General features: G+C 40.4%; 1 long non-coding RNA gene across 8 annotated transcripts; it reads right to left on the bottom strand.

Moving 5' to 3' along the window:
- Positions 1-2,748: 2,748 nt before the first annotated feature.
- LOC140521567 (uncharacterized) lies at positions 2,749-21,469 on the bottom strand. 8 transcript variants are annotated; one of them, XR_011972984.1, is made up of 4 exons: positions 15,913-16,146; positions 7,731-14,523; positions 4,255-4,338; positions 2,749-4,019 (listed from the first exon to the last, which is right to left on the bottom strand). It is a non-coding gene; the product is annotated as an uncharacterized lncRNA (long non-coding RNA). The 8 variants fall into 8 exon arrangements; XR_011972980.1 differs by adding an exon at positions 21,182-21,469 and having other exon boundaries at positions 2,749-14,523; positions 15,913-16,056; XR_011972978.1 differs by adding an exon at positions 20,405-20,652 and having other exon boundaries at positions 2,749-14,523; positions 15,913-16,056.
- Positions 21,470-22,992: the final 1,523 nt, after the last annotated feature.

Below are 22,992 nucleotides of genomic sequence, written 5' to 3'. Positions count from 1 at the left end.
TTTTCTGAGAGCTTCCTTTTTATATCCTTTGGCCATTTATCAACTGGGGAGTGGAGGGAGGAATGTTAAGGGTGAAGAGAAGGGAACCTATGGAAATGAAGTTTCCTTAAAATAGCTTAAACAAAAATAATTTAAGAAACAATAATATCTTTAAAGAGGATGAATTTTTTAAAATCCCAATTCATAAAAAGAAAGCCATATTAGAGACAAGGATAAAAATATAAGCCTAACTCATAAATTTACATGTGAATGGATTAAATGATCAATAAAACAAGAGTTACAAATTGATAAGCTGCTGCTTATCAGTTTTGCTTTTTTTCTCTTCATTTTTTTTCCCTTTAAAAAATAATCTTTGTTACATGAGATGGCTCTCATGAAAAGGAGAGGGGTACTAGGAGAAATTAGTCAATGTAACAAAAATTTTATTGATATAATTTGTTAAAAGAAAAAAGAAACAAACTTGATATATGTAGATAGGGTAAGAAGGATCACAGTCTATATCACCAATAGACGTTGCATTGCCCAAAAGAGACACGAGCTAACTTCTTTGGCATTCAAGGAACCAATTAAAACAGTTCTTGTAAACAAAAGTTTCATTTTAATGGTGGGATGCAATATTCTTACAGACAACACAGAACATCATGGGCTTATTTTGGGAGTCATCATAGTAAGGCATTCTAAAAATTTAAGCAACAAAGGGGCCAGGTTATGTCCTTCAAGTATAGGACATTTCATGAGCTTATGAACTAAAAGTAAAGGCAGAAACAGATTGAGTGGAGGAATGGTGCAGCTCAGTCATAGCTGGAGCAATGAAGGAAAAGTAGACCCAGAAGACTGAGATGCAGAGGTGCAGACAGGAGTGGTGGTAGATCTGCAGTTATCTGTGGAGGTAAGGATTCAGAAGGGCAAGGGCCAAGCTGTGGTGCTGCAGGGGAACAGAAATGGAGCTATCTTCCATATGTTCATGAACAGGCAATTGTTTATGAGCAAGCCCACCTAGATGTGGAGGACACTTGGCAGTTGTGAAATGCTGAGGTAGCATTTCTTCATGTCACAGGCTGGACAATTTAGACAGATAGTCAGGATGATGGTGCAGCCCTTACTGTTCCTTCACCTGAGACTGTTCTTTTTTCTTTGCCACAGTTTTAAAGAAATACCCACAGCTGTCATAACACAAGGCCCCATACCCATAACCATAAGCAAACCCACTGGAGACCAAAGAAAGAAAGATCAAGTGTCAGGGAGAGAGTTTCATTGGCACAAGGTGAGATGGTCCCAATATTGAAGGAGAATCAGTAACCTATTGGGAGATGATCCAGGATCATAGTAAGTCAAGCAAGACAGGAAAGAAGGGACACAGGTGTGTCAGAAAGAAGGATGGATAAAGGGAAGACAGGGCTTTCGTTCTCCTTTGTGTTGGACTAGCAGCTGGGATAGATGGACAGAGCATACCATAATCAAATCCTACAAGGACAAGTCTTCGTAAACTTTCATAAAGTGGACATAGTAAAGGGAAAGTCTAAGGTATCAAGGTTGGTCTAACAACTGTCACTACTGATGAATCCATGAGCAGTTAAGCTTCCTAGCAGGAAAGCTCACACCCAAATGAAGGTACTTGTTCAGACAGCAAACTGAGCAATGGCTCCTAGACGCCTAGCGAAGAGATTAATAGGGTAGTTGTTCCTTTGCAAACATCGAAATTAGTTTTTTCTCACTCTGTGGTGGCCAAAAAAAGCAGCATAGACTTGACAGGTAAAAATTTCCAAATGACAACTGGCAGGAACCAACACACCAAATAGGTGCTTGGTAAAATTTGGGTTGAGATGTAGAAGGCACAGGAGTTAAGGAATCCTCCTATTAGAGGTTAAAGTATGCTTGTAATCTACATCACAGTCAAAAGGCATGAAGGATTGTTGGGCCATGGTTGATAGATGGATAGGAAGGGTCACCAGAGGCAGTTGTAGCAGAAACAAACTGATCTTCTTGAGTATCTTGGGCTTACAGACTACTTCCAGAGAGTGGAGCAGCCATCGTGCTAGGATAACAAAATAGTCAGAGATGAAAACTAATAAGAAAACATTAGACTTCATAAGGCAATAGTAGAGTTACAGGTCAGCCTAGGGATTGGTAAAAAGGGGATCCCTCTTTCCATTGTTCCAAAGTTTGCGTAACCAATTGCATTAAAGCATTTGTTTGATTTTGAAAGAAGTTAATAGAATCATGGATAAAATGGGGAATGTAACCAATTTGAGTTGGGGGAAAGAAATTGAATTTCCCTAGAGCCACAATTTATCTCTTTATTTTTAGGGATAGATTCAGTGGCAGTTTTGATTAATGTAGAGAGGTTCCTGCTGCCTGAATGTGGCTTTGCTTAACAAGCTTCTTTAGAAGGTCTATTTTATTAGGTCCCTCAGCCTTCGTTATTGCTTTTTGCATTCCTAGCTAATAACATTTTTTCAAATAGCATGCTGAATACTTCTTCTGGTTTTTCTTATTAATAATGCAATTACCAGTCCAGTTAAAGAAGATGCTACTTTCCTACAAGTAAAAGCTCCATAATGATACCCATAATGATCTCCACAAACACCACAGAAATAATTTGAGAGAAAGGAAAAGATAGAAACAGTAGGGAGATCAAAGTGTAGGCCAATTCCTTGGAATTAAATATTGAAGAGCTAGACAGACCTTTCAGTGTCCCACTGGAAATGGGAGGACCCCGCAGATGGCCTGTCATCCATAAGATGCACGTCTTTTAAAAAATATTTTATTTTTTTCCCCAATTACATGTTAAAATAATTTTTAGTATTTTTTAAAAGTTTTGAGTTCCAAATTCTCTTTCCCCCCTCTCTAAGAGAGTAAGTGATCAGATGTAAGTCATACATGTACAATCATGTAAAACACTTCCATATTAGTTAAACTATTCAAAAGACTCAAGAGAAAAGGAATGAATGTGAAAATTAGCATATTTCAGTCTATATTCAAACAATATCAGTTCTTTCTCTGGATCTGAGTAGCATTTTTTTATCATGAGTCTTTTGGGATTGTCTTCGATCATTGTATTGCTGAGAATAGCTATCATTCACAGTTCTTCACTGTTCAATATTGCTGTACATAGTGATACGTAGTGTTTTCCTGGTTCTGCTCACTTCACTTTGCATCAGTTCAGGTTAAATCTTTGCTTGTCATTTCTTATACCACAATAATATTCCATCACAATCATAAACCATAGCTTGTTTAGCCATACCCCAATTGATAGGCATCCCTTTGATTTCCAATTCTTAGCCACATAATTGACAGGGTTATTTCTAGATGTACTGGAAAAAAGCTCATGCTACTGAGAACAAAATACATATAGAATTTAACATGAACAATAATAATACAGAATACATGGACATCTTAAAGAAGACTACTCTTTTTTGGAATACATGGATCGTAGAAGATTAAGAAAGGGAGTCAGTTCATTAATTTGTGTCCACACAAGTGAAGAAATAAATTGTACTTTCTCTTGAGGAAGAAACTCGATTTCCCGCTGAAGAATCTCCAGATGGGTTCTAGTGTCTCGGGGAGTCATACCAGCTTGATAACACTGTTTAAGGCGACAAGCTGGACAAGCTTGTCTGTTGAATTTTGTAATTTTACAATCATTGGTGGAATGCTTACAAAATTGACTTTTTCCACTTCCTTTTAAGATCTGGTTTCCAAAGAAGCATCTACAAGAAGCACACGCAGGACCCTTATAGTGACCTTTGGTAGCTTTGTCACCACAAACCACACAATGCTTCTGCTGGAGCAACTCCAAGTCCTTATACATGGGCTTAGAAAGAACAGCACTTAGGTGAGGATGTCCAGTCAAGTGTGAGGAAGACAAAGTACCCTGCTGACCCATGAACTCCAGCCTTGGAGAGGAGAGTCCTAAGGAGGTAATGACTTCTACCAGGTCCTCCTGGAATTCAGATAGCTGAATCTCTTTACAATCCTGGGCCATAGCAGGCAAGACCATAGCAAATCATAGATAGAACCTTTAGAGATAAAAATAATCAGTACTCAGAGTTCAATATTAAAATCAACCTTGAGATCAATTTAGGGGTACATGTAGTACAGCAGTTAATACACAGCCAGAAAAGGATGATAATGCCCAGAATAGTTAAAGTCTATCTGAAAATAAAGGAGAAAATTCCACTGTCTTAGAGCAGATTGGTGATGCCAAAAAAAACCCCCCAAAACCAAGATGAAAAGTCCCACAATTTCCACTACCTGGAGTGACATGGATTTCATGGGCTATTTGTTAAGTATCATTCAAAATTCTTCAGAGCTCATGAACATTCCTGATGATGTTACCTGATATAAGAACAGTGGGATTGGTTAATAATGGCACAAGTTCCCTCATGTGCAGCAATTAGAATGTTTAGTGTCATTCATTTTTTATAGGCATAGGAGCTACCAATTCAAGTTCTGCCCTAAGCCAGAAATGGCAGCTGTGGTGAGTTGAATGTCTGCAAATGTATCCTGAGCATGTCTTTGAAATTCACCAGATAAATTCCTGCCAGAATCTATCACTAGTCATTCCAGATTAGGAATCAGAGTCTACAAAAAGCGATAATCTACAGTACACCAAGGTGTGCTACAGGTTTACTATCACCCACCCACATTTTGCTTCTTTTGGATAAATGTCTTGATGCATCAAAACAAGACCCCATGTTTTGAGTAGTTTTTGTTCCTGCTAACCCTAGAGATTGGTCTGTCAAAGTCACAGGTGCACTTAGATAGGCTATCCCACAGATTCCATGCCATCTTGTAGAAGAGAAGAGGAAGCATCTCCACCACAAACAAAAAAACTGGCCAGGGTTCACCAGTCCCCATGGTAACTCAACAATCCTTCTGATACCATTAGTAAGATCCTGGCCATTGTAGATGACCATTGCAAAAAAAAGAGTTGAGGGAAGGCCACTATTTCCTTTGAAATGTTGAATTAAATCACAAATAAAGGAAGATACGTTATTGACATCCAGAACAGTGAAAATAAAGCTACTTTAGTGAGTGTCCCACATTAATTTTAGTCATCAGTTTTGCTTTTTTAAAACAGTAAAATTTGGTATAGGATTGGTTATGGTATGAAGCTGAGATTTAAATTTTACTTGAGTCACATTGTGATGTAATAAGGTATAAAATTTGACCAGGAAATATCTGAGGGGCTTAATTTTCATAGAGACTGGAGTGATTCAGTTGGATCCCAAGACCTGCTATTTATGGTACCTTTAGTAGAAACAAAAGGTGCAAATGGCCCAGTAAAAGAAAGATTACTGCCTCTTACTTGTGGCATGATCTTGCTAGCATTAACAAGAAAAGCTAACCAAGAGTCAAGAGTGTCTATGAATTCACTGGCATATCCAGCACTCTTGTGGCCCTATAGCTTTATCATGATGTAGTTTATGACCTATATGACTATGCATATCAATAGCATTATTCAAAACCCACTCATTCTTAGATGGAGACTCCCATTGATGACAAGGAGGAATTTCCCACGTAGGTAAATTGGTCCAATAAAACATTCCTGACTCAGAGCTAGAGTTTAACCACCAAAGAGTTCCTGCCCTATTGGAGCCACACTGCTCTCAATGGAGTTGAGGGTCTTATGCCAGCACAGGTAACGCCCTGAGCATTCTTTGGGGCACAGATATATATGATCAAGTCAAAGAGATGCTGTTCTGTGATGACTTCATCATTATGACCATCACTTTCTGAGTCCAAAGCTGGCTTCTCTGTAACTAAGGGAGATAGCATTCAAAACAAATGCATGTTGCAAGCTATCCTTTGGGGTGGGTGGATACTTATCCCCAAGGAAGAGGCAACAAAAAAAATAAACTGGTCAACATAACAGGGATTATATTGCTAGATGACTTTGCAAGTCTTCCTTTCACCTTTGTGTAGATTTCCCAGCTGCACAGGGCTTAGATCCCTCCATATTTTCATATGCTTCAACCATAACTGAATAACTCATGCCCAAAAGTGCTTCAGGATTTTCACACATTCTGATTTTATTTTAGTGTCACCTTTATCTGTCTCTATACATTCATCTGGGGTTTGTTCCTTTTCTTTTTTTTTTGGAGGCGATTGGCGTTAAAAGACTTGCCCCGGGTCACATAGCTAGTAAGTGTCTGAGGCTGGATTTGAACTCAGGTCCTCCTGACTCCAGGGTTATTTTCAAAATATATTTCTTTTATTATGGAACAGCACTCATCTATTTGGCCATAATTAGTACACATTAGATTGAGTCCCTTTTCTTGGAACATGTATCTTCTGCTTGAGTCAGGAACATCATCATTCCAACTAGTAAACCATTTATAACAACGATAAACTCCCAATGGAGTTAGTACAATGATCGGTCATGACACTAGGATCCACAAAAGAAAAGGTACAGTCTGCTCATTTACCATAGTGGCGCAATGGGGGATATGACCTACATCTTTGCATGACCTTTCTCATTTGCCACATCACAATGGCAATCAACAGAAATGCTGGCATCACCAGATAGCAAATAATCTCCAGCCTTTTGGGGAGAAACAAAGGGCTCTTTTAGCATAAGCTTTATAAGCAAAGCTCTTCTTCCCTTTGCAGGTATAGAAGTACCTTAGAGGAGGAGTGTCACTGTGGTAAAAGATGGGGGCAGCAAAATCAAAAGTGAAAATAATGCCTAAGAAAAACCTTAAAATATCTTTAATATGATTATACAAGTATAACTTATATATCAATCAGATTGCTAGCTGTCTTGGGGAGAGGGGAGGGGAAGGAGAAAATAAATTGAAACTCAAAATCTTATAAAAGGGAATGTTGAAAACTAAAAATCAATTTAAAAAAAGACAACCCTCATCTGTATTCAGATATATCTCAACTATCATCATAAACAGGAGTACCAAAATAAAAGTAAAAAAAAGTAAGCGCCCCCACCCCTATGCTCCTGAGGTAGATGTTGTCACCAGGACAGAAATCATGCAGTGAAAAGTCTAAAGGTCCACTCTGAACTACTGCTCTTCATCATAAAGCTCTTTCAAATCTACTCATATAGGAAGAAACAGAAGCCACCCCCATAGAACAAGGATGTATACACCAGGGGAAAAGGTTTTGCATTTATAGGAGAGTGACCAACAAAGCATTTCTGTTACACAGATAGTACAAAGCCAAAGGGAGAAAGAATATCAGGCCATTTCTCAAATGTGTTTCCAAGCATAATTTACCAATCATATCCTTAAATTCTTTAGTCATATGTTCAACTTGGCCAGAATTGAGGATGGCATGGAGTATGGAACTTAGGAGAGATGCCCAGATTAGAATACACTTGAGAGAGAACAAAATGAGACCCTCTATCAGAGTAGATGCAGGTAGGTGGCCCATACCTGGGCACAATTTCCTTGATGAGAACCTTGGTCACAAAGGCAGTTGTGGCTTGTCAAGAACAAGACAGTGTTTATAATGACCTGCTTTGGGATGTTAAAATTAATTGGCAAGTGTTCAAAAGGGATATAAGCAAAAAGACAGCCACAAAAAGTGGTGGCTTGAAATGCAGGTTGATTGAAAGCCAGACAAGGTGAACTTCTAGGCTACTGGGAGAGATGCCTGAAGCAATCCATTCTCGCTTAATTGAATCAATTATCCCTTGTGTGCCACAGTGGCCCCCCTCCTTATTAAGGAAAAGGCATGCCTGGGGATAGAAAATCCGGGGAGGAGTGGCTTACCTTCCTCAGTCACCCAGACCCCTGAGACCTGTTTAATCTTGTATTGCTGTTTCCATTTTTCAACCTCAGCATCACCGTGGGGAACAGGATGCCATTGCTTGAGATCGGAGCTGTTGGAAAAGAGAGAGAGGTTGGCAAATTATGGAAAGTCATTGAGATGAAACAATGGAGAAAGAATTTCTAGAGCAGCTAACTTTGTAACACGTTTGCCCAGGAGAGAGAGAGAGAGAGAGAGAGAGAGAGAGAGAGAGAGAGAGAGAGAGAGAGAGGGAGGGAGGGAGGGAGGGAGGGAGGGAGGGAGGGAGGGAGGAAGAGAGACAGAGACAGAGACAGAGACAGAGACAGAGACAGAGACAGAACCAGTTCTGTTGGTATAAGCAGAACAATAAACAACAGCCTGGGCCTAGTCTACATTGGCAATAACTTTATTAGAGGAAGTTAAGGATCTCCGTTGCAACCACAACATCCTGATGGCATGACAAATACCAAACGTGTAGCCAGTCACTGTACATGGTAGGACTCTTTTCAGCAGCAAAGTGACAGACTTGAGTGAAGGGAATCAGCTCAGCAGCCTGAGCACTTAGATTAGGGGGCAATGGAGCTGCCCAAATTGTGCTAGGATCAGAGACCACAAAGGTTCCAGTGTAATATTTGCTATCTTTCATGAAGGAAGAGCCATCAATATAGACAACATAGTCTGGAGGCACATCAGCAAGGTCATTACAAGGCTTTTGAGCCAAGTCAACAACTAAGGTGCAGTCTTGTGAAGGTCACCAGAGATAGGGAGGTCAGGGAGCAGTGTTGCAGGATTGACAATAGAACAGTGTTTTGGGGTGATGTCCTCTTTCCCTGACAAAGTCACTTCATACCTTGCAAACCTTTGGTGGGAAAAGTCTGGGGTCTGATGGTACTACAGTAGAGCCTCAATCTCAAGGGGGATACTGCACCACTAAGGAACATGCTTGGACCAGATCACATGCTTTCTCTAACAGGGTGGTAGGATATTAGTTGGGACATGAAGAATATCCAAGGAAGCCAGGAGGCCCACTGCTACATTATCCACTTCAGCTGAATAAGCCATAGGATGCAATGAGGTTCCTAATGGTTGAGTTAGGATCCCAGAAGCTACCTCCCTTCATTCATGTACAAAGAGAATGAAGGGCTTACTGTAATCTGGGAGTTCTAAGTCAGGAACAGACATTTATGCTTTCTTAAGATGGGTCAACATAGCAAGATGCTCAGGACTCAGGATGCAAAGGTTCAGTAATGGGATCTTTAGTCAAAGCAACAAGAGGTTTAGTCATCTCATCAAACGATGGGATCCACTAATACAAATTACTGATACCCATTAAATCATAATGAATTGAGTAAATACTGGTTAAATTGGGTAGGACGTATCAAAATAATTCTCACAGAGGACCATAGGTATGGAATAATGTGTAAATTGTGTAATTGTCCAATTCTGTTGATATGTTGGCTGACTTTGCAAATCCTTACTTTTATTCTTTTATTTAAAATCTTTGTTACAAGGGATTCCCTGATTAGGGGAGAGAAGAGGAATATATTTGGGATAAAGGAATACAAAAATAAAAGCTATTAACTTGAGATTAAGAAAAAAAAACCTGTCATTCCTTCGCTCAAAAAGCTATAGTGGTACCCTACTGCCTCTAAATTAAAATCCACTTTTCCTTCTGGCATCTAAAGATCTTCATTCTGTATTATTCCTTTTCCTACTTTATGTTCCAATGAAATTTTTCTCATAAAAGGCAATTCATTTTCCTTGGCTTTGCTTCTTAGAATCTCTACAAAATTCACTTCTTGCTAGTGCATGTTAGAAGATACCTTGTATGTATTGTGCATTTATTTTTATCTATCTCTGGCTTCCTTTGCTAAGTGAGGTCCTTGAGGGAAAGGATTGTTTGCTTTCCTTCTCTAGCACAGGGTGTGGCTTATAGAAGGTGTTTAATAAATGCTGTTGATGGATTGACACGTATTGTAATAAAACAAATAATCAAACACATGTATATGGGTACAATAAAGCTTACAAAATACTTTCCTTCTAACAACCTTCCGGGGTAGGTAGAAGTTTTATTAACCTCATTTTACAGATAAGGGTCCTTTCATTCTTTATATATTTTTCCTCAGCAGATAACTTAATAAATACCTTTTAATTGAGTGTACATTAGAACCACTCAAAATGTGTTGAGTCACCTATGGAGAAGACAACAGTCTTCTCTTTCTGCCAACTCCAATAGTGCTTTGTCTGTCCTGCTCATTCTGCACTTACATGTGCAGACCTTATTTAAGAATTATATAAATGTTCCCCATTAAGACTCTGACTTTTCATTCCCATATGACATCTCTGGGTGGCGTTGAATTCTTCCAGGTAAGGAGCAGTACAGCACCAAATACACAATGAGCATTCCAGAAATTCATATTTATGTCATAAGAACTCATATACAAGATCTTCTCTATAATGAAGATGACATAGCAGACATATTCCACAAAAGCACAGCCTAAGTCACTCTACAGAGGTAGCTAAGTTGCATAGTGGATAGAGCACTGGACTTGGACTCAAGGAAACCAGGTCAGATAAGTGAACAACTATGTACAAGATAAATGCAGGATAAATTAGATATTATCAACAGAGATAAGGTAATAGGGGATTGGGAAAGGCTTCTTGTAGGTGGGATAGTAACTGGGACATGAAGGAACCCAAGGAAGCCAACAGGCAGAGATAAAGAGATAGTATTGCAAGCATGGGGGACAGCCAGTGAAAATGCTTGGAGGCAGGAGATGAGTATCTTAGTCAAACAACAGCAAGGAGGCTAGTGGTGTTGGATCAGAGTACATGGAGAGGGGTAGGGAGAAAGGGGAGGTGTAAATTTTAAAAAGACTAGGCAGGAGGACAAGTTATGAAGGGTTTTGAACTTCAGAGAATTTTTATGTTTGGTCCTGGAGGTGACAGAGGGCCACTGGAGTTTATTGAGTAAGGGAAGTAAGAGAGCATAGGCAGACCTGGGCTTTAGAAAGATCCTTTCAGTAGCTGAGTGCAGAATGAACTAGAATGGGAAGAAACATGAGGCAGGGGAGCAACCAAGAGGCTCTTGAAATAGTCCAGGCAGGCATGAGCAGATATCAGTAACAGAAGAAAGAGATATATGTGTGAGATGTTTGGCAGGTGAAATCTTATCTTGGCAATAGACTAGATACAGGGAGAACAGGAATAAGGATGGTGACCAAGATGGCACCTAAGAAACAAGCCTTAGTGATGGAGCCTAGTGACACCCTCAACAGCAATAGAAAGGAAGGTTGGAGAGAAAAGACAAAGAAGTCGTTTGGGGCATGTTGAATTTAATGTATTTAAAGTAAAACCAGTTCAAGATATACAATAAGCAACTAGGAATGGGAGACTGGAAGTCAGCAGAGAGATTAAGACTAAAAACATAGATTTGAGAATCATCGGCATGGAGATGAAAACTGAATCCATTAGAGGTGATGAGATTATGAAAGTGAAGTAGGACAGAGGAAGAAGAGGGGCCCAGGAGAGAGTCTTGTGGGATACCTATGCTTAGAGGGCATGATCTGGAGGAGAATCCAGCAAAGGAGCTGAGAAGGGGTCAAATGGGTAGGAAAACCAGAATACCACAAAAAGCTAGAAAAGAGAGTTTCAAGAGAGTGATTGACAGTGTCAAAGGGTAAGAGTGAGAAAAGATCATTGGATTTGGCAATGAAAGAGATCATGGGTGACTTTGGAGAGAGCAGTCCAGTTAAATAATGAAATCTGTAGCCAGTTATAGAGTTAAGAAGAGTCAGAAGAAAAGGAAGTAGAGACACTTATTACAGAGTATTTTCAAATAGTTAAGCTACAAAAGGCAAGAGAGATATGGTAGGATAGCTAATGGGAATGGATAGATTGGGGAGGAAAGGAAGTTCTAATATGGAAGGTGGTACTTGAGGTAAGCCTTGCTAAAGGATTCTAAGAGTTGGAGGTGAGAAGGGTACTATTCCAAGTACAGGGGGAACAACATGGATTATTTAAAATAATGAAAGACAACTGAAGGAGATATGGAAATTGTGGCAATGAGTTACATGTGTTGAAATTGAAAGGAAAGTATGGGTACCTCCAAGGGCAGTTAGGTGATGTAATGGATGGAGCATTGGGCTTGGAATCAGGAAGACTCATCTTCCTGAGTTCAAATCCAACCTCAGACGCTGTGATCTTGGACAAGTCACTTAACCCTATTTCCCTCAGTCTCCTCATCTGTAAAATGAGCTGGAGAAGGAAATGGCAAACTACTCTAGTATCTTTGTCAAGAAAACCCCAAAATGGGGTCACACAGATTAGGACATGACTGAAACAACTGAACAACATGGGTAACCTCTAAAAGTCTGTAAGACTTCAAGAAAAGGCTGTGACAAAAGTGGACAGTATTATCTACATGGTGCCCAGAAAGGGTTGCAAAAAGCAAAGAAATGCAAACAAACACAACGCAATGAATACCACAATACAGTGAATTAAAAGTAGAATAATTACCAGGGAAGGGAGGCTCAGGTCATTGCACAGAAACAAAAGTAGAGCTGAAAAGGACCTTGGAGACCATCCCAATCCATCTCCCTCATTTTATATAGATGAAAAACTTGAAAAACAAACCTAGGAAGTGATTTGGTCACCATTAAACAAAAACTAAAAAATATTTTAAATTTATAGACATTTTCAAAAGAGTACTCCATCTCACTTAATTCTCCTAACTCCAATTGTCCATCATCTTCTCTCCTTCGAAATGCCCTCTCCTGTTTTCCTTTTAAATCAGCAAGCATTTAAATGTTTACTGTGTACCAGGCACTGTGCTAGACAAAAGGAAAAAGACAAAAAAAGAAAAGAAATAATCTCTGCTCTCAAGAAGCTGACATTCTATTAATTAGTAGAAATTTTCAGTGCTGGAAAGGTTTTTCCTTTTTTTAAATTAAATTTTAATTTTTTTAATCAGTAAAAAAAAAATCTTCCTTTTCTACGAGACAAAAAGAAAAAGAAAACCTACATTGCAAACATATAGCCAAGCAAAAATTCATTCATTGGCCATGTGCAAACAAAAAAAAAAACCAATTCTCAATCTTCACTCTTAAGTCCTTCACCTCCCTCTCAGAGAACATGTTTCATTATGAATCCTCTGGAATCATAATTGCTCATTGGACTGATAAGAATTTTTTTTTTAATTTTTAATTAATTTATTTTTAGTTTTTAAAACTGATTCAGAATTTTTTTTTTTGGTAGCAATCGAGGGGTAAGTGACTTGCCCAGGGTCACACAGCTAGTAAGTGTCTGAGGTGACATTTGAACTCAGGTCCTCCTGCCTACAATGTTTTATCCATGGTGCCACCTCCCCTCTCTTGATCAGAATTCCCAAGTCTTTTAGAATTATTTATCTTTACAATATTGTTGCACCTATATAAATTATTCTCCTGTTTCTGCTTACTTTACTTGGTATCTCTCTTCCCAATTTCCCTGAAACCTTCCCCTTTTTCATTTCATACAACACAGTGGTAATTCTATCGCATTAATATACAATAGTTTTTCTCGTCCATCCCGCAATTGATGAGCACCATCTGTTTCCAATTATTTGCCACTACAAAAAAAGCTACTCTATTTTTGTACATCCTTAAAAGTTTGTTTTACTTATAACTAATCCTTCCTTTAATCTACCCTTGTTCTTATTCCCTCTTCTCTCTCCCTGTTTCCCTATTGAATGATAGGTATTTCTATACCCAAGTCTGTGAGTGTCTTGAGTATTCTTCCCTCCTTTTACCATTTCAGATGAGAATGAGATTCAAGCGTTCGTCACTTCCCTCACCCCTTCAGTTTGTAAAGACTTCTACTTGTGAACCCCTATACTATATCATTTCTCCCATCCTTCCTCTTCCCCTCCCTTTTTATGCTTCTTTTAAGATAATCAGAACAGAATACAACCACTCCCAGCCTCTTTTTGTGATCCCTGATGATAGGGTCCTAAGAAGATGCAAGTATCATTCCCCTATATTAGACCATAAACCATTTATCCTTATTTAATCGCACAAGCAAGCAATGTTGAGACAATTGCTTTGGTTTTTCTTTCTTTCTTTTTTCTTCTTTTTAAACTCTTGTGTTTGGACTTCAAAGTTCCTCTGCAGCGCTGCTCTTTTCATCAGGAATGCTTAGAAGTTTTCTGTTTCATCAAGTCTATTTTTTCCTGTTGGATTATGTTCAGTTTTGTTGGTTAAGTTACTCTTGGCTGTAAACCTATATGCTTTCCCTTCTGGATGATCACATTCCAAGCTCTCTGCTCTTTTACTGTGGTGGCTGTTAAATCAAACTTCTGGATGCTTGCAGCATTTTTCTCCCCTTGACTCAGAATCTCTGGATGTTGGTTATAACATTCCTGAACTTTCATTTTGAGGATTCTTTTAGGAGGTGACTAGGGATTCTTCTGGTTTAAGAGATCTGGGCAGTTTTCTTTTAACTTTTCTTGAAGTATGATGTCTACACTCTTGTTTTGGAAATGACATTCAGGTAGTCCATTATTCTTAATTTTTTTTCTCCTTGATCTGTTTTCTAAGTCAGTTATTTGTTCTATGAAATACCTTACATTGTCTTTTTTTTTTCGGTCTTTTGACTGTTTTAGTATTTCTTGATGTCTCATGGAGTCATGTCTTCTCATTTTCAGGGAGTTTGATGTTAGGGCAAAGTTCTGTGCCTCTTGTTTCAATCCATTAATTTTCTTTCCAGTTCTTTTTCCCATAGCTCTCATTTCTATTTCTAAAGAGGAAAAAGACAGTACAAGAATGGGACCATGGAGGAAAAGAAAACAATATCTGTCCTCAGCCTTCTTCCAACTATTCTCCTTACCCTTAGGGAACAAACAGTTGAGGGGGAGGAGGCTGTTTAGTTATTGCATAGGCCTGAGCCTCTGATATAATTGCTTCACTTCACTTTAACACTTAAGTATCTACCTCTTATCCTCAATGTCTTAGCTGTTGACTTAGACATTGTCAGTGACCCTGGTGATCTCTGGGGGTGTCCCTTCTACCTATTCAATCTACCAATTGATAAGGACTTATCAGCACGTTGTTCAGTTGTTTTCATTTCTGTTGGACTCTTCATAAGCCCATTCCAGGTTTTCTTGGCAGAGATACTGGCGTGGTTGGCCATTTCCTTCCCCAGCTTATTTTACAGATGAGAAAACTGAGGTAAACAGGGTGAAGTGACTTGCCCAGGGTCACATAGCTGGTAAATGTCTGAGGCCAGATTTGAATTCAGGTTTTCCTGACTCCAGTGCCAGCACTGTGTCACCTAGCTACCCCTATTAAACATCTACTGTATGCAAATCACTTCTCTCAGGAACTCAGTTTCCTCATCTGTAAAATGATGAGGAAGGTGAAAAGGATGACTACTAAGTCCTTTCCATCATTAGACTGATTATCCCCTGAGTATGTCCACCCATTCAGTAAACATTTACTAAGCTTCTCTACTATGTGCCAGACATCGTGAAGGGTACCAGGGAAACAAAGACAAAAGTTAAAAATGTATGCCCTCAAGCTTACATTCTACTAAGGGATAGATAAGAACAATAAGAACACAGATAAAATACAAAGGAGAAACCAAATCACATCACATTATTCCAAAATAATTTCAAAGGCAGAGAGACCCCTACAACTAGTGTGTCTCTCTCTCTTCGGCCTTGGGATCATTTTTCAAGCCTCTCACTGATCAAGGTGAATCAGAGAGTGAAGGGTTAGTCTTCAGAGAAGCCAAACCTGCTAAAAGTGTAGCAGCAGCAAGTTGAGAGCCAGTTCTTGGGAGGGAGGGTTTCTAATAGCAAGGGAAAGAGGGGGTTTCTTGCTCCTTCCCTCCCTATCATCAAGGGGGTGTCAAATGAAGCTAGGGAGAGAAGCCCCAAGTATGGGGATCCTATTTAAGAGACACAGCAGGCTCTAGGTGTGAGGCTGGGAGGAAACTCTTGAGTGAAGGAAGAACATAGGCAGACAAGGCAATAGGTCTTGTCTAGCCATTGTATGTTACAAACAGAAAAAAAAGGGGGGAAGCCAAGAATGTAGAGGGAGAAAATGTCAACACACACTTAGATCAAGACCTTGGTGACTGGACACATAACAAAAGAGGAAAAAAAATTCAGGAAAATTTACTTACCCCTTGTCCAGAATCTTGAGACAACTATCTTATCTGGATGTAAACTGCTTATAGATCTGTACTAGACAAACCTTGAGGTTCTGCTGTCCACTCAGGAGAAAGGACATTCTTCGGATGATCCAGGAGTCCACACAAGTTTGGCAACTGTGGGAGTAATCAGAAAAACCTGTTAGGGGCCCTAGGGAGAAAGAGGGTGGGGGAAGTGAACAGGTGCAATTTCCTGAATTCAGCAAAGGAGGTGACCCCACTTCCCAAATACCTGTAACAATGACTGATTAGTATGACGCTGGTTTTCAGATAAAGCATACAGGTCACTTGAGATGTACGATTGTGAAAAAACTCCTTGCGTCAGTCTGGATCTGAGATTCTGGTCAGTATAACCTAGGTCCTTGGTCTAAGCAGCAGGGAGAGTTGATCCAGTTTCCCAGTCATGCAGGGCTAGGCTCAAACAATGCAATAAGGTTTTCTCCCAATTTCCACAAATGAATAAATTTTCTCCCAAGAAGTTGAACTAGACCCATAACTGAATAGACACTAAACTAATTCCAGGTTTGAATGACAAGATGGAATGGTTCACTCAGTTCCCACTACCCAGTACCACTTTCTGTCCTAATCCCCTTATTTCACTCAATTTTCCCTCTTTTTTACTTTATGGGGGAGTCAGGAACCCACTCTCTCCAAGGATCACTTATCGATAAACCAAATCTGTAAGGTTTTTCATAAATTCATAATCATAATTATGTTGTTACATTAATGTCAAGTTACCGATCAAACTATTTAGAGGACTCAAAATGGATTAGTTTTGAGAAGGGAGATTCGCATGTCACCAAGATAACCAAGAAAACTTAAACATAAACATCGCGAAACAAAAGACCAAAGCAATATAATAATTATCACGATTATTAACTAATATCAAGTCTCCTTGTATCCTAGTAACCCATTGTCAATGTTCATGTAATCAGACATTTTGGGTCCCAGATATCTCATGTAGTTGTCAGGTCCCTAGATATCTTCTCTTGGACAATGGTCATCCCCTTCCAACGCCGCCCAGGACATCTCTGAAGGGGACTCTGCTTCTCTGGTTTCAAATCTAGAGGTTCCTAGATATTTCTGTTGGTAACATGACAAATACAATTTAGTACAATCACAAATTTGGTTCTCCAATCTTTTTTTTTAAATTTATAATAGTATTTTTCCATAGTTATATGTAAAGACAATTTTTAGCATTCATTTTTACAAAATTTTGAGTTCTTTTTCTCCCTTTCTCCTCTCCCCTCTTCCTAAAATGGTAAGCAATTTGATATAGGTTACATATGTTCAATCATGTAAAATCTATTTCTGTATTAGTCATAGTTGTGAAAGAAACAGAACAGAAGGAAAAAAAAACCCATAAAAATAGTATACTTCAGTCTGCATTCAGAGTCCTTCAGTTCTTTCATCATGAGTCCTTTGCAATTGTCTTGGATCAATGTACTGCTGACAATAGTTAAGTCATTCATAGTTGATCATCATCCCATGTTGCTCTTACTGTGTACAATGTTCTCCTGGTTCTGCAACTTTGACTCTTTTTCTTCTAAGAGCTGAGTTGCTCTTCCAAAAGAGTATAGCAGTCATCTGGTCAAATTTTAGTACGAAAGGGAGCTGGAGCTTTGTTACTGCCCTGGACCACTCCATTTTAGGAGATGCCTTAAGCCTTAGGAGGCAGTTGTGTCCTCTGGCTACACACAATTGGGAAGGGGGAGGTGCTCCTGAGATAGTTTTAGGAGTTGTTCAGCCTTGGTTTTCAAATAGGATGGATGACAAATCACTGGGAAAACTGGATTTAAGTGGAATGCCTTAAATCTGAGGTTGTTATCGCCTGGTGGGGGTAGGACAGAGAGGTATGCTAGATCTCTAGAGGTGATTGTTAAATTTTAAGTGTGATTATTCATACCTCAGAAATCAGTTTGTTATAAATCATGGCTTGGTTTATTGTTTTGTTGATTGTTTAGGTGCAAGAAAGGCATTGAGGAAAGATAAAAGCCATTTATTAAACATTTATCAGATCACTGCCAGGGTGACCTAACACAGAAGGATTACTGAATTACAGGATATCCTCTGAGTAGGATAACTCAGAGGGGATGCTCAAATATGTACAGGGAGAGAAGGGGGCGCATTCAAGAGATTTTGTAAAGACTGAGTGAACAGTTGTTGGTGATTGGAGACTGGAGAAAGGTGTGAATGTGAGATGAGGATTTCTATGTAGAAAGAAATCCCTCTAGACATTATAGACAGTTTTGGAGAAGGGTGTAAATAAACATGATATCCAGTCTTGGTATAGAACTAGAGGCCCCACCTCATCTGAAGGGCCTCACTGAGGAAACTGAGGCCCTGGAAATTCCAGCAACTTCCCCAAAGTCACCCCTGTAGTAAGGAGCAGAGCTTAGATCGCACCCATGATGCATCTGGTGCCAAATCCCACTACACCATGTTTGGCTTAGCTTTCTGAGAAGGTTGCCCAACGTTTCTTAGATAGCCTTGTTTTCAGTGACCCAATACACTTCTCAAGAGGCCAGGAAAGGGGTGGGGTAGGAACATCCAGAGTACACTCTCTCTACAGAAATAAAGTGGGTATACTCCTGGTTAAGTGGCGAGGTCCTGCCTTTGGGGCAATGAAAGCCTTACTGTCTAGTGTGAGAAAGGGAAGCCTCTCTGGGAAGGGAACAGTTTGCTCAGCTCTTCCAGGGAAGGGGGTCAAAAACTGTCACGAGAAACTCCACCCCGCTATCCGCACCCCAGGCAGCTTTTCCAAAGGAGAACAGGACAACTGTCTCAGCTTAAAAGAACAACCACCACTCTTTGAGAGCAAATGTCCCTCCCCTGGCTGGTTCATATAAATAGCCATGGGTATGGGGCTGGCCTCAGATTTACTGACAAGAAGTTCTCAGTCTCAGGGAAGCCTGTTCCATCTCCTTTTCCCCCTTCAATCCTCCATTCCCACCCCCAAACACCAGTTTATTGTCCAATTAGCTCCCTTATCCTCTGCCCTGGATATTCAAGTTGCTCAACCAGCAACAGCCTGTTGAGGGGGCCGGGATCCCTCCTTCCTAAGTATAAAGGAGTTCTGGGTCTGACAATATTAGAGTTGAGAGGGATCTTGCAAGTTGGGAAGCCACAATGGTTCTTGAGTTAAGTTTCACCTCCCTGAGGATTAGACTCTCTCCCAAGTTTCAACCTAACCAAAGCTATTTATCTAGTACCCCAGGCCCTGCTCTCCTATATCTGAAATGAGGTACAGAAAGGCCAGCAAACCCCAAGGCTGAGGTCACCTGTTTATGAAGTCTGTTTATGAGGACGCCAAGTTTATTTCGGCCTATCACCAGGCCTGAGTCATGTCAGGGACCCTGTTTTCTTCTTATAATCACTTGATAGAGCAGGAGTTTTTTACCTACTTAATCCAATGATGAGTTGAGCCAGATACTTTAATAGGATTACAGCCACACACCCCTAGTCCTAAACTTCACAGTAGCTGCTTCAGCGTTGAGTAAGTAGAGCTGGTTGGAAACTTTGTAGCCCAGGTGACCCAGAACTGAAGCTATGAGAACATCTGGCAAACTTTGGGTCTTCATCTGGAGGCAGCTAGGTAGTACAATGGGTAGAAAGTTAGGACCTGAATTAGGAAAATCTTAGTTCAATGCAGCCTTACAACTAGCTTGTCCACAACCTGGGGAAGTCACTTAACTTCTATCTGCCTCAGTTTCCTAAACTGTAAAATGGGGATAATAATGGCCTTGCCTCTCAAATGAGAATCAAATGAGATAATCTTTGTAAAGCACGCATAGTATCTAGCATATGGCACACAGTAGGTATTTAATAAATGCTTGTTCCCTTTTGATCTAATATTTTCTTTTGGCTTATGCCCCCACCTAGGGGGTCCTCCAGAAGCTTTAGAATTTGGTTCATGTCTAGGTCACTACAAAAAAAGGAGACATTTATTAGATGTGTGGCCCTGGGGAAGTCAGTTGACCCTGTTTGCCTCAGTTTCCTCAGCTGAAAAATGAGCTGGAGAAGGAAATGATAAGCCACTGCAATATCTTTGCCAAGAAAATCACAAACAGGGGCACAAAGACAACAACTTGGGGTTGAGGCCTCCTTCCCCCACAAGGGAAAAGCACCTAGGTTGCTAGGGAATCAAATAACCTTTTCTGTGATGATCCCCACCTTCCTATAAGGCCCTCCATCCTTATAGAACTATGCCCAGACTATCATCCTTTGGACCCCCTACAACCCACCAACCCAGAAGAAAAACTTCAGATCTCTAGAATCAACTGTTTTTCTCAAACCCTGCACAGTCCACAAAACACACAGTACAAGGATAAGGTCAAGTTTCTTCCTCCACATGGTGAAGCTGTATGGCTTTGAGGAAAATAAATCAGCATTATTTGGAGGCCATGGGGCTTTCTGTAAAATAGAACCTGTAGCTTATAGAGAAAGATGGTTAACATATACTTACCATATCCTGGATTGACAGAACTAAGGAAACAGCAGAGATAAGATCCATCTCCATGATGAATCCAAGGCACAGTCTAATCATAAGAAGGAGGAAGACAGAGATGTCCCCAGTCCAAATGAGTGCTGCTAGGTGGGAAATGAGATAGCTTGTAAGGGCTCCTTCCTCAAATAGAGTTTTTGGAGCTCACGGCTCCACCTTCTAATCAGAGGATTGGTTGTTGTCAGTCTTCAAAGAGGACCAAAATGACATCACCATTGTAAAGTGAAATTTCAGTGTGTCTGACTCTGGCTGATCAGACCAATGCTAGCTCAGAATGCTCTACCATAGGTTGGGCACAGATAGTCCCTGTGAACATTTGGGGTGAATATTCCCAATTTGCACATCCTGCATTTACTTTGTGCTCTCTCAATTCTGCTTTGCTCAAAGAGCACAGCACCTTTTCTTATGTGGGCACACCATGCTGAGCGGTCCTGTGCCAGTGTCTTCCATGTTGCACAGTCAAATCGAAAGTTCTTGAAAAGGCTACAAGTCAAGACCAAAGTGGAGGGAGTGTTGGTGCATGATTTTCTGTTTGCAGATGATTGTGCACTCAATGCAGCCTCTGAAGCTGAGATGGAGTATGGATCAATTAATTCTCTGCTGCCTGTGCTAATTTTGGTCTAATAATTAACACCAAAAAAACACAGGTGCTCCATCAGCCACCACTACCATCCATATGTGCAACCCTCAATTACAACAAATGGAGAAGTTTTGAATGCAGTTGATAAGTTCACTTACCTTGGTAGTGTACTTTCCAAGGATGTACACATTGACAATGAGGTTGATGCACACATTGCCAGAGCTAGTTCAGTATTTGGGAGGCTCCAAAGAAAAGTTTGGGAGAGAAGAGGTATTAGACTGACTACCAAACTGAAGGTCTACAGAGCCGTTGTGCTGACCTCATTGTTGTATGCCTGTGAAACATGGACAGTCTACCAGCACCATGCCAGGAAACTGAATCGCTTCCATTTGAACTGTCTTAGGAAGAGTCTGAGGATCACCTGGCAGGATAAGGTACCAGACGCTGAAGTCCTTGCTCGAGCTGAACTGCCAAGTATTCAAACTATGCTTCAGAGAGTGCAACTCCACTGGGCTGGCTAAGTGGTTCGAATGCAAAATGCATGCTTGCCAATCAGAGGAACAAAGGGTACTGCTGAAGTGTGACCACTTGCAGGATGATAAGATTTCCCAAAGATGTTATTCCTTGGGATACTGTGGAAATGATTAAGGAAGTTCAAATGAGTGTAGCCAGAAGAGAAATATTTATCAAAACTATTTTCATAATACCAAGATGTTTTAATACCTAATATGGTAAATAATATAACTCCCATAAAAACAAAAGCTCTTGCAATGGGTGGGGGAAGATGATCCTCAATAATTTTTAAGAATGTAAAGGGATATTGAGACCAAAAAGTTAGAGGATGGATGTCCTAGCTGAAAGAAATCAATGGTACTCTGAAAAAAGAAATTGTAACATTGTAGTGGAAGAGATCACACATGCTTAGAGTGTGGAACTCCACTGGCTAGATGTGTGCTGGGGTTGGAAGCTCAATTCCATGTGGACAGTCTAGGGCGGGTAAAGGTGGGAACTTCTAAATCTTAGAGTTCTCACGAGGCCCCCCCAGGAAACGACTGGGAATCGAGGTGAACTGAGCTATCTCGTGTATTTCCACCTCTTCCCGTGAGAAACGTGATGGGAGAGAGCTCTCCCGCCCTCGAGATTGTCCCGGATCTGGGCACACCTACAGCACGATATTCAGATGCAAACTATGCGGCTGGAGAGCTTAAGTAGGATCAGGAAAGCCTGAAAGTGCTCTTGGGCGGAGGGGCCACGTGTGAGGACAACAAGGCTCCGCTTTTCCTCTCTCCTCTCTCCCCTCCCCCTCTCTCCCCACTTATACTTCTACTTCCAATCTCTTATTGTAAGATCTTTGCCTCCTTGGGAGATTCTTCGCTCCCTCCTAAGGAAGAATTCTCCTGCACTTGTAACTAGACCCTGAAATAAAGCTCAACCCTTGTTCGACTCTGGAACATCCTTTCTCTCATACGAGCATCCGGTTTGGCCAACCGAAGACCTCCGATAGAGGTAAGGGAAGACTCGGGTAGCCCTCAGGCCTCTAGGCCTGGCAGATGTGATCGGCCATTATACTGATTTCATCTTTTTATGCCAAGATAACTTTCCAATACTGCCCCTCCCCCACAGCACTCTCTCTTAATGGAAAGGATACCTGTGTTAAGGAACTTTTTCAATGCTGTGACATAGACTGATAAAAAATATTTAACATATTTTTGGCACACCCTTAAGTCCAACCTGTCTCTACCTGCTGAGGTAAAAGCAGGAAGTACATTCCATCATCTGTCCTCTGGACCTGACATTGTTCATTGCTTTTGATCTAATTTTTAATGTTATCTATGGCTGCCTTTTGGGAGGCCCTTCCTCTCCTTCTTCCCCTCCTCACTCTATTTCTATCTTCATCCGAGGAAGCGGAGGAAAGGCTTTAGAATCAGAAGGCTAGGTACAAAATCCTGGCTGAGCTCCTTTCTAGCCA

Source organism: Notamacropus eugenii, chromosome 1 (assembly GCF_028372415.1).
Source record: "Notamacropus eugenii isolate mMacEug1 chromosome 1, mMacEug1.pri_v2, whole genome shotgun sequence".
Classification (NCBI taxonomy): domain Eukaryota; kingdom Metazoa; phylum Chordata; class Mammalia; order Diprotodontia; family Macropodidae; genus Notamacropus; species Notamacropus eugenii.
Note: the sequence above shows the minus strand (reverse complement) of the source record. Positions and strands in the feature narration are given on the sequence as shown.